A 10,177-nucleotide genomic window follows, 5' to 3' on the forward strand; every position below is an offset into this window, starting at 1 on the left:
GTACACTTGGTGACGAGCGGTCCTAACACATTGGTTCGTCAGTATTTCAATCACCTGAGAAAAAATACAAACAACACAGACACATGTTAATGATGAAGCTACTTTTGGGGGCTTTCACAAAAACCAAAACAAGATGAGGACTATCGCACTAAGCTCTCACTACTTCCGCAAAGACAAATCCTTTCATAGATCTGCGATGGGATGAGCTTACATTAATGACTTTTATTTTTAACTACAGAGTGCAAGCATTCCGGAAGTGGTCAAATCACAAACAAACATCACACATGTGCATACGACATGAAAAAAAAAAAAAATATGTGTGTGTGTGTGTGTGTGTGGTGGGGTGTGAAGTAAGTAAAGGGAGTCTAGAGGGAGAGCAGGGGTGAAGGAAACTAAAGGTATGGAGGAGGGTAAGAGAGGGTGGAAGTGAAACACACACACACACACACACACACACACACACACACACACACACTACGAATTAAAAAAACAAGAAGAAAATCACACTGAATGGAAATAGCGTAATTTCTGGGAAAATTCCGTCAAACAGACTAAATCGATGGCACATACAGACAGTTGGGGCTTTGCGACGCTGCTGGTGGAGCTTTATATCAGTTGAGCCGGGATTAAAACTGTTGCTCTGTATTAGGGGAGCTCAGAGCCAAACCGAGCCAAACATCTGGCACACACGGACCAACGTCTGAGCAGGCACAGCCGCACATTGTTAGCCGCAGCATCCACCGTTCAAGCTTTGGTACACTCAATCAATCTTAGGAAAAGACTCCATATATCTCTCCATCTCTACCTGCAAGGAGGAGGGAAGCAAACGGAGAGGACACAAAGTCTACACCAGGGGTCGGCAACCTTTTAAACTGAAACGGCCATTTTTGACCCAGTTTCCACTGGGAGCTGCAAACACTTTTTGACATCTGGAATATATATATGAAAAAAGGATGGATGGATGGATGTATGGATGGATAGATGGATAGATAGATAGATAGATAGATAGATAGATAGATAGATAGATAGATAGATAGATAGATAAGATAGATAAGATAGATAAGATAGATAGATAGATAGATAGGAATCAAGTTCTAGTGGGAGCGGTGACTTGGCTACATGGAAGGTTCATGTACTGTACATGTACAATCACAATGTGGTCCTCGATTTAGGTGAATTTCAGAAGAAACTCATGCATGAAGCACACCAACTGAGCTGACTGAAGCAAGAACAGTATTTATTTTGCTGTTTGATATTTCGATATCAAAAAAGAAGCTCATTATGTTCTGATCTGTTGAGATGTTGTTTAGTTGTTTATGCAAACGAGGGTACTGTATCTGTGTGCAATTATCTCCTGGAGGGTAACCCGAGTGCTGTGAGAGTGTAGCACCTGCCAAGAGCTCATCTATAATGCAGGCTTGACTCTAAGCAGGTTGCTGAGAGTGCAGGGGGAACGAGAGAATGCTCTCTCAGGTATCCGATAAATCCGTCCATTCCAATGCCGAGACAATCGAGCCATGTGAGTCGAGGACCGAGGTGTAATTCCACCCTACCAATAATTTTTAGAGATGGGCCATGCTGATGCGGAACAGCATCGCTGGCTGTGGTCAGCTGGAGAGAAACGCACGCCAAGACTGAAGGCGTATCACATGTGTATGACCCACTTTAAAGCCGGTGTCTTAAATAATGGTTATGAAAGCTTTGTGTGAGTTTCACTCTATTGCATTCATTTGACCAGTGCGAACAATCTGGAATCAGTACCAACATCTGACACCGGGAAGAACAGGAAACGGACCTCATCCATTAATCGCTAATGGAAAATCTCTAATGGCGTAGAATAGTATTAACTAATGTCTGTCCCCGTTTTTCGAGGTTTCATTTACACGATCTTCGAATGTACTTTCCGAAAGGGCAAACTGATTGTCCTTGCGAGTTGACAAAAATCTGTGACAATGCAAGGGAGAAAATGTTGGGAAGACGGAAAGAGAAAAAGAGAGAAAACTGTCTGATCCTGAAATCCCGACAGTACTCTAGGGACGGGCTTGTAAAATCGCAGACGACAGAGCCTGTTCAATCCAATGCTTTTATTCTCACACTAATGTATAATTTTACTTTGAATAGAGCAAACGTTGTGTTGTCACGATGTGTGTTGGGATTAGCCAGAGGAGCACAAAAGCCAGGGGCGTGTCTGACAGGAGCCAGTAATCCGACTACTCATAATAGTCGCTGGGGAAGACACTTTTACATCATTGGAAAAAAACATTCCCAGCCAGATTGCTTTCATTTTCACGATACTGTACAGAAAAAAACCACGAAGAATCCCCAAAATACATTTTTGTAGCAAAAGATCCACATCATATAGGGGCCCACACACACTTTGCATTTACACTTTCATAGACAAAACCAGCGGCATCATCTGCGTCTCCACCACCCTGCTCCTAATTAAGCGGAGATCCCGCTGTGTCCCAGAAGGGCAGCCTTCCTTTGCTGACAGCTGGGTGGCCAACAAAGAACCACTTTAGAGCCTAAGTCACTTCTTCATTCACGCGTTGCCATGTTGCCACAGCATCCATCCCGTGCCATTTTCACTCTTCGCCGGACTGGTCAGAGTGGAATGGCAGAACAGTCGAAAGTCAAGATCGTTACATTTTAAAATGAACTAGAAGACAATGCATTTATCATGTGGTTTCATAATTTGACCATAGTGATTTGCGACTAAAGACTGACTCAGGACTGTTTGCATACATTTTGACCTGATCAGTTCAGATGTAAGATCAATTTCCGTCATTATATACTGCTTATCCCGCTCAGGGGTCATGGCTAAGATGGAGTCTCTCCCAGAAGATTTTAGGTGAAAGACCAGGTGCAACCTAGCCTGGTCCTGACTCAATCACAGCAGATATTGAAAAAAATAAACCATTCAATCACACTCACATTCGCACCGATGGATTTTTTTAATTAAAAAAAAAAAAAAATCTAAAGTTCTTCTACCATATGTTGGGAGGAATCTGGAGTATCCAAAGAAAATGTGTAAAAGCACAGGGAGAAAATGCAACCTCCTCACAGAATGATCTGAACTGAAATACGAACCCAGAACCGTTCACTGCCACATGGTTCACTGTGCCAGCACAAAGGTGGTGAAAATGCTGTTTGTATATAAAAATGAACGCCCACATGACATGAAGCTGAGTAGATATAGTATGTGTGGTCAATGTGCCCTTGTCTGCAGGGACAGAATTAAACGCTCAGATCAGCTTCCCTTGTCGGTTAAAACCCATGATCAGGATTCATGAACTAACGCCATCTCATTTTGGTCGAAAAAGATGACAAAACGGTGACATTGCCACGGTGATCGCAGATGACCTACCTTCTGATATGAAGACTTATTGAATGAGGATCGTTTTGAAACGTTCCAAAAATGCAATGAGAACACATGTAAATGCAAGTGTGAGTGTGCTGGCCTTGTTCTTGACAGGAGATCAATCTCGGTTGTACACCACATGCCGCCTCTCTGTGACCCTGAACATAATAAATGGTATGGGGAATGAATGGATGAATGCAAAGAGACAACAATGGAGAAGAGAATGTCTCCGAGGAAAAGTAGAGGAGGAAAAAGCAGATGAGGCAGACATAGAAGGATGCGGGGGAGGGGGAGAATGGTGGGGTGATGTGGAATATGGAGCCAACTTGTGGGTTGGAAGCAGAAGAGAGCATTTGGGAAAAAATATAAACAGTAGTCAGAGGACGACCAGAAACTGTGATGGCTGCTCACGGCAACATACAGTAGAAACCGCGCACTGATGGCAAAGACTACCGGGAGCGACAACAAAGGACACAAGAGGAGCCAGCTCCATGTGAACTGTCTGCCCTGCACGGCCAGGGGACAGCAGCGCACACATTCGACACTGCGACCAGAGCAGCTGCTGCCAGAACAATTCCCCTTGTGCTCCTTTACTAGGGACGGCCTGCTTGGCCCGCTAACAACAAGCACGAAGAGAAAAAAGGAAAACAAGACAGGGGGGAGGAAAAAAAAAACAACAACAACACAAGAGGCAAACATGCTGCTGTGACTGACACCATTTGAAGGGAATATGCAATTTAGAAACACATGTCAGGTTTTGAGGGCTTAGGAGTGAAATGGGAAGCAGTGGGAGTCGCACCCGGAAGACTGAGGCAACCACAGAAAATCAATAAGCACGAGTGCTTCTATTATACGCTGGGTGTATTCTACTCCTATTGCTGAGAAAACAGGAATCAACCGAGTATTACATTTTATTCTGCAGTCCAAAATAGAAAGAAAAGACTGAAATTGTGTTGTCTGGGTCAACCGCTTACATGACAATGGCACTTAAGAGCAGGAAAGTGCAAAAATGTGAATACTGGTTGGTAATTGATCATTGTAGAGTCACTATTTCATAACATACACCGTGGTAGACATTAGCAAATATGTCACAGGTGAGCAAAAATGTCACCACTGTAGCATTTTTTCGAACTCTTCTCTACTGAGGTCGACATTTGCTATCCTGCTACAGTGTCCGGTTAAGTCTCATTGCATACCAAAGTCTTCATTCACAGATCACATATCATCGCTGCCCAGTGAAAAATCCTGTATCCAGTTCCATGTTCTTTTGCATGTCTCATGAGTGGCACGCAGCCACCGACCCCATGATAACATTTGTTTGCGGTCCCACTGCAATACAGTTCTGACCACTCTTGTCACCAATGATAACGAGGACCCGAGCAAACAGTCCTACTGAGAAAATATTATGCAACAAAACAAAGCTGAGAAGGGAAAAAAAAAGATATAATGCCCGGTGGAAGATAGTGCTGTACAATATTGGAAAAACATACAATATGCGACATTGGTGTTGAATATTGCGATACTTAACATGTTCCTAAAGAAATCACATTTTATTACCCAATGATAGAAATGCCACAAAATAAGAAACCCAATGTAGTCATATCCAAATAACTGTAATATACATATATATAGTAAAAAAAACACATTACAAATAAATGCCTTTTCGTGGAAATAATACCCCTGGATTCTGTCCTCTTATTGGGTAGTGCTACACATTTAAGGTAGCACTTGATTAGTCAAATTCAAATAAAAGCATACAATTTGGATTATTAATGCAACCTCAAAAATGCATCCATTAATTTTCGATTCTGCTCGTACTCGTTGGGGTTGCTGGTGAATGGAATAGACCTTGAATGGTACTTATAGGTAAACAACCATTAACACCTCAAGAGATTTTCAATAAACCAGAGATTCATGTTTTTGAAATGTGGGGGGAAGCCAGAGTAGCCTGGAAAATATCCAGGCAAGCACAGAGAAAACTTCACTCTGGAAGGCCAGAGAAAAGATTTGGACACAGAATCTCAGGACCGGGAGTCGACGCTACGCTACTGTGCTGCTGACGGCCGTCTCATTTTTAACCCCTGCGGTCCCATCCCATGTAGACAAACCCTAAATCAAACAAAAGCTTCCGATTGGCCTGGAGTGATCAGCCATGGTGTGAATATTTTGTAGAGATTTTTCGCCCTCTAAAAAGCGGCTGCCGGCTACTCATCCAGTGCAGTTACATAAACATGCTTCATAACAGAGAACTAGGATGAGCGCCACTGTTCATGTTGCCATTCAGTGTAAATAAAAGGGATGGATTAAGTCACGGGGGGGGGTGAAAGTTGAAACACCAGTAAAGTGGATGTGCATGTGTTCAAGCACAAGCAGATTTCAGGCACGTGTGTACCAAGTTAAGGCATCGGACAAACAGCAGTCTCAATCTTCAAGGGTGTTTCTTTGTAGTTTGCTAACTAGAGGCAGGATGTGTTTCCGTCTGCCACCATCTTCACCCGTCCTTCAGAGGACACCGAGACGTACTGCATCACAAATCAGCAGCAGCAGCAGCAGCAGCATCACCACCACAGAGCCTAAAATAGCTACCGCACGCATGCAGCGGCGCACCACTGCACAACACGCTGCCGCAGTGCCTCCACCAAGCACACACTAACAGCTGACTGACTTATAAACACAACGACACAAACCCTCACTTAGCACACACAAGCACGTTGAAGGATGAATGGCCAAACACCTGCTTTCGGAATGGCCTACACCCAATGTAATGACTACTCACGTCGGACAGAGCTCAACTTCATGCGCTTCTTCCTCAGCACTGATGGCAGGGTTGATAAAAATGAAGGGGATGTAAAATTTACTGGTCAGGGTGGAGAGAAAGCAACAAACAAAAAAAAAACAAACTAAACAGGCTGAAGAATGACAGGCATTCCGGTTGCTCCGGCAGCACACAGGCTGTGAGTGGGCGGGTGGTAGCGTTACCAACCCGCTCACGTCACACTTTTCATGAATGGAGTCGTCTGACGCAGACAGCACGAGGTTCACAAACCGGCTCAAAAAGGAGGAGCAAAGAGAGATGAAGGGGAAAGCGGACAAAGAGGGAGGTGGGTGTAATTGGGAGCAGCACCAGCTGGAAAGAGCAGGTTGGGCTGTGGCGGTGTCTCTCTAAGTAGGACAGAGCCGTTTTTTTTTTTTTTTCTGAACAAGAAAATCCTTTTGTAAATCAAATCACGAATCAATTCACCTCACAACGCCTACTGTATGAACACCCCCTCATCTTTATCAAATGGATGGGGAAAAGCAACAAAGTCTTTGTGTTATCATCATTTTTTTTTTACATTTTCCAAAACAAAAACAAAAAAAACCCAACAAAATTAAACAAATTAGAGTCCAGTTGCCTCGAGTCAACATTTGCCAATTACCATGACCTAGATGACTGAGAATCTACAGAAGGAAAAAAATATGAACAAACACAATGGTATTCTTTATTGTTATTGTGAAAAAAGGTTAAAGATGATTTTGGAAATGATTTTATGAAGCCCATCACACACACACACACACACACACACACACACACACACACACACACACACACACACACACACACACACACACACAACCCACACACACACACACACACACACACACACACACATTGTCGTGCTGTGTGTGGGGTTTGCCAACAACTTTTCATGAGTGGACAATGGCATCACCGCATCGCATATGTAAAAGCCAATCAAAAAATTAATTTGAGCTTTCACAAAAAAAAAAAAAAAAAAAAAAAAGGGGGCGTGGTTGCAAGGTACCACTTTGCAGTAAAAAGACAGTACATACAGTGTTTTGTCTCTCTCTCTCAGGAATCAGGACTGAGATTCAGTGTCAGTTTATCAGACGAAGTTCTCTCTCACTACAAGTTAATCAGCTCTCAAAAATCCCTCTTAAGTCTACCTATACATTTCACTCTCTCTCACTTTCACTCTCTCTCACTCACACACGCACACACAAACAACCGTGTATTTCTGGGCATGTACTGACCCAAGGTTTGCTGGACATCTCAGAGGTTGTACATTGAAGTCGGGGCCTCACTTCTGTCTTGTCTCTCACCTGAATGCACAGATAAAGCAAAAGGAAATGGTTCGGACGGAGGAGTGATATTTAAAGTTCATACAAGAACAGCATGGTTTGAAAGGATATGTGAAAGTACACGAGGTCAGAGAAGCTACAAAGGAGGTTGCTGTTTGTGGAAAGTACAGCATCAGCTCAAAGGTTGAGTCACCAGTAAAACTGCAGAGGAGAGAAGGCACGATTCATTGTGTGTGTGTGTGTGTGTGTGTGTGTGTGTGTGTGTGTGTGTGTGTGTGTGTGTGTGCGTGATACAAAATAAAAGGAGACTGAATGAGATGGGAGGATCTCTGGTGAAAGGAGTGCCTCAGGGAACAGATGCTTCACCTTGTAGTCTTGTTAGCAAGCCTCTAGGGAAGTGTGTATAGATGCATGGAAAATGCGTGCTTATTTATATGAGTGTATGAGCGAGTGTGTGTGTGTGTGTGTGTGTGTGTGTGTGTGTGTGTGTGTGTGTCCATCCAATCTCCTGCCTCAAAGTCCACCCCAGCAGGGGACTCTGCAGGCAGAGCTCTGATGTCCTGGGTTGAGGATAAAGACAGCCTCTAAATAGTGTGAAATGGCGGCCAGAATGAATTTCTGAACAGATGGCCGAGGGCGTTGTCCGAATGGGACACACATTAAAGAATTTCATCCCTATTCTATTCCGACCAAAAATCTGACTTCAGCGCTATTCACGCATACCAGTTTTAACATCTTTAATGATTCAATTTTTCAATGTGAGAGACTGCACACATAATGACTACTTTTATAATAGTGTGGGCCATGTGCTGTAGTGGAGAAGACCAACGCAGTAAACACACACACACACACACACACACACGCATTAAAGAATTTCATCCCTATTCTATTCCGACCAAAAATCTGACTTCAGCGCTATTCACGCATACCAGTTTTAACATCTTTAATGATTCAATTTTTCAATGTGAGAGACTGCACACATAATGACTACTTTTATAATAGTGTGGGCCATGTGCTGTAGTGGAGAAGACCAACGCAGTAAACACACACACACACACACACCCATACTGGTAGATGAAGAAATAGAAGATGCTATCGTCAATGTCACAATGCGACGACAATCCCAATCTCGCCAATTTTACTGACAGCACTTGGAAGAAATTGATGGATGTTGGAGCGATGGTTCCCAGGCCACAATGTACCATAAATAAAAATGAACTGAACTAAACTGTACAGAGACACAGCAAGTCAGCTCGAGAGTTCCCGAAAGCAGTGGTCTCCAGTTAAACATTGACAAAGCGAGGCAAGTGGCTGCACAAAATATTGGATATAAAAAAAAGAACGGCGCATGGAATTCAAACAGCTGAGTTGTTTGCTGAGCAGTGAACTGCAAGCGATACTGTCAAGCCCAAATTCCCAAAAGGTCCAGGTCGGCTGATCGCCAGCCTGTGCGCTCATGCGCAACACAAACAAAGCCATGATATTACACACAGAGAAATACTTCTGACTTTTCATAAATACTTTCATACGTTCCTCTTCACTCCAATTCCCAGCAGTTATAGAGCATCATCCTAGTTTACAGAGTACATACACTAGGTTAGTTATCAATCGTTTAATGTGGAATGTCATCTCCAGAAAGACATATTCAATTAAAGATCCAGTGAAGTGAATTCAGAGACTAGTTTTCAACTCACAATAAATTGGCCCCCCACATGTTTGTGGTTCGGCACCCACTGATTCAGCTATGAGCTAACTGTAGCCATCCAAGCTAAATTGTTGTGTCTCCCTCGCCAACACGGCAAGATACTCCGATAAAACACAACACAGCCAGACACGCAGTTACAACACAGGGGCCTGGCTACAAGAGCAAACAAGCTGTAAACCACACTGGCGCTGGCCCATTATACACGCTCATTACTATTTCACCAGCAGCGGAACAGTGGCGCTGACAGCTCCTGTGTCCCCCACATCAATAAAAGAAAACACACCCAGAGCGCAGGATTACCTTTCCAATTGCTATCAGAAAGCAGGCAGCCACTGACATGTTGGCCCAAGGGGGGCAACCATCGGCATTATGGCCAGCGACTTGGTTCGTGAACTAATCAGATCCCAGTACTAGCTCTCTACTAGCCCAGCCAGCTATACTGATATACACAGGGATGGGCGAGTGCTCGTACAAGGTGGGAGCCTTATTTTTAGGCATTGGGTTTTTCATGCAAACAAAAAAATACCAAAATGTCATGCGTTCAACCAACTGTCAGAAAAAGAGGCACAGAGACACGTTTGAGTTACAATGAAAGAAACCAGACTGACATCAGATTGTTGTCCTTGTGCCTTTGATGGATGGATGAAAATTGGCCTGGCTGCGTGGCTGTTGGCAAAAAGATTGAGGACAGCAGAGTGAATGATGATGCAGCAACCTGCAAGTTGGAGAGGCTGTTAATGCAGTGGGAGATTATCCTGCTGAGCCCACCTACAACCCACAGTTTGACCAATTTGGGGTGAGAGGAAATTACAAAAGGAATTTTCATCCTGCAGGGCGAATTACTGAATGAGATGGGAGGATCTCTGGTGAAAGGAGTGCCTCAGGGAACAGATGCTTCACCTTGTAGTCTTGTTAGCAAGCCTCTAGGGAAGTGTGTATAGATGCATGGAAAATGCGTGCTTATTTATATGAGTGTATGAGCGAGTGTGTGTGTGTGTGTGTGTGTGTGTGTGTGTGTGTGTGTGTGTGTC

General features: G+C 43.7%; 1 protein-coding gene across 4 annotated transcripts in view; it reads right to left on the minus strand.

Annotated features, from left to right (window-relative positions):
* map3k13 (mitogen-activated protein kinase kinase kinase 13) overlaps nucleotides 1-10,177 on the minus strand; it is a 37,525-nt gene that overhangs the window by 16,690 nt on the left and 10,658 nt on the right. The window contains exons 1-2 of one of the 4 annotated variants that reach the window (XM_019882299.1): nucleotides 9,755-9,892; nucleotides 7,394-7,462 (exon numbers count right to left, since the gene is read on the minus strand). The exons of 1 other annotated variant lie outside the window; for it this stretch is intronic. The gene's annotated coding sequence lies outside the window, so the exon portion shown is untranslated. Of the gene's footprint in view, nucleotides 1-6,137; nucleotides 6,713-7,393; nucleotides 7,463-9,754; nucleotides 9,893-10,177 lie in introns of those variants that run through there. 2 more of the 4 variants (XM_019882298.1, XM_019882301.1) reach the window with 2 other exon arrangements.

This window comes from Hippocampus comes, unplaced genomic scaffold, assembly GCF_001891065.2.
Source record: "Hippocampus comes isolate QL1 unplaced genomic scaffold, H_comes_QL1_v1.1 scaffold111, whole genome shotgun sequence".
Lineage (NCBI taxonomy): Eukaryota > Metazoa > Chordata > Actinopteri > Syngnathiformes > Syngnathidae > Hippocampus > Hippocampus comes.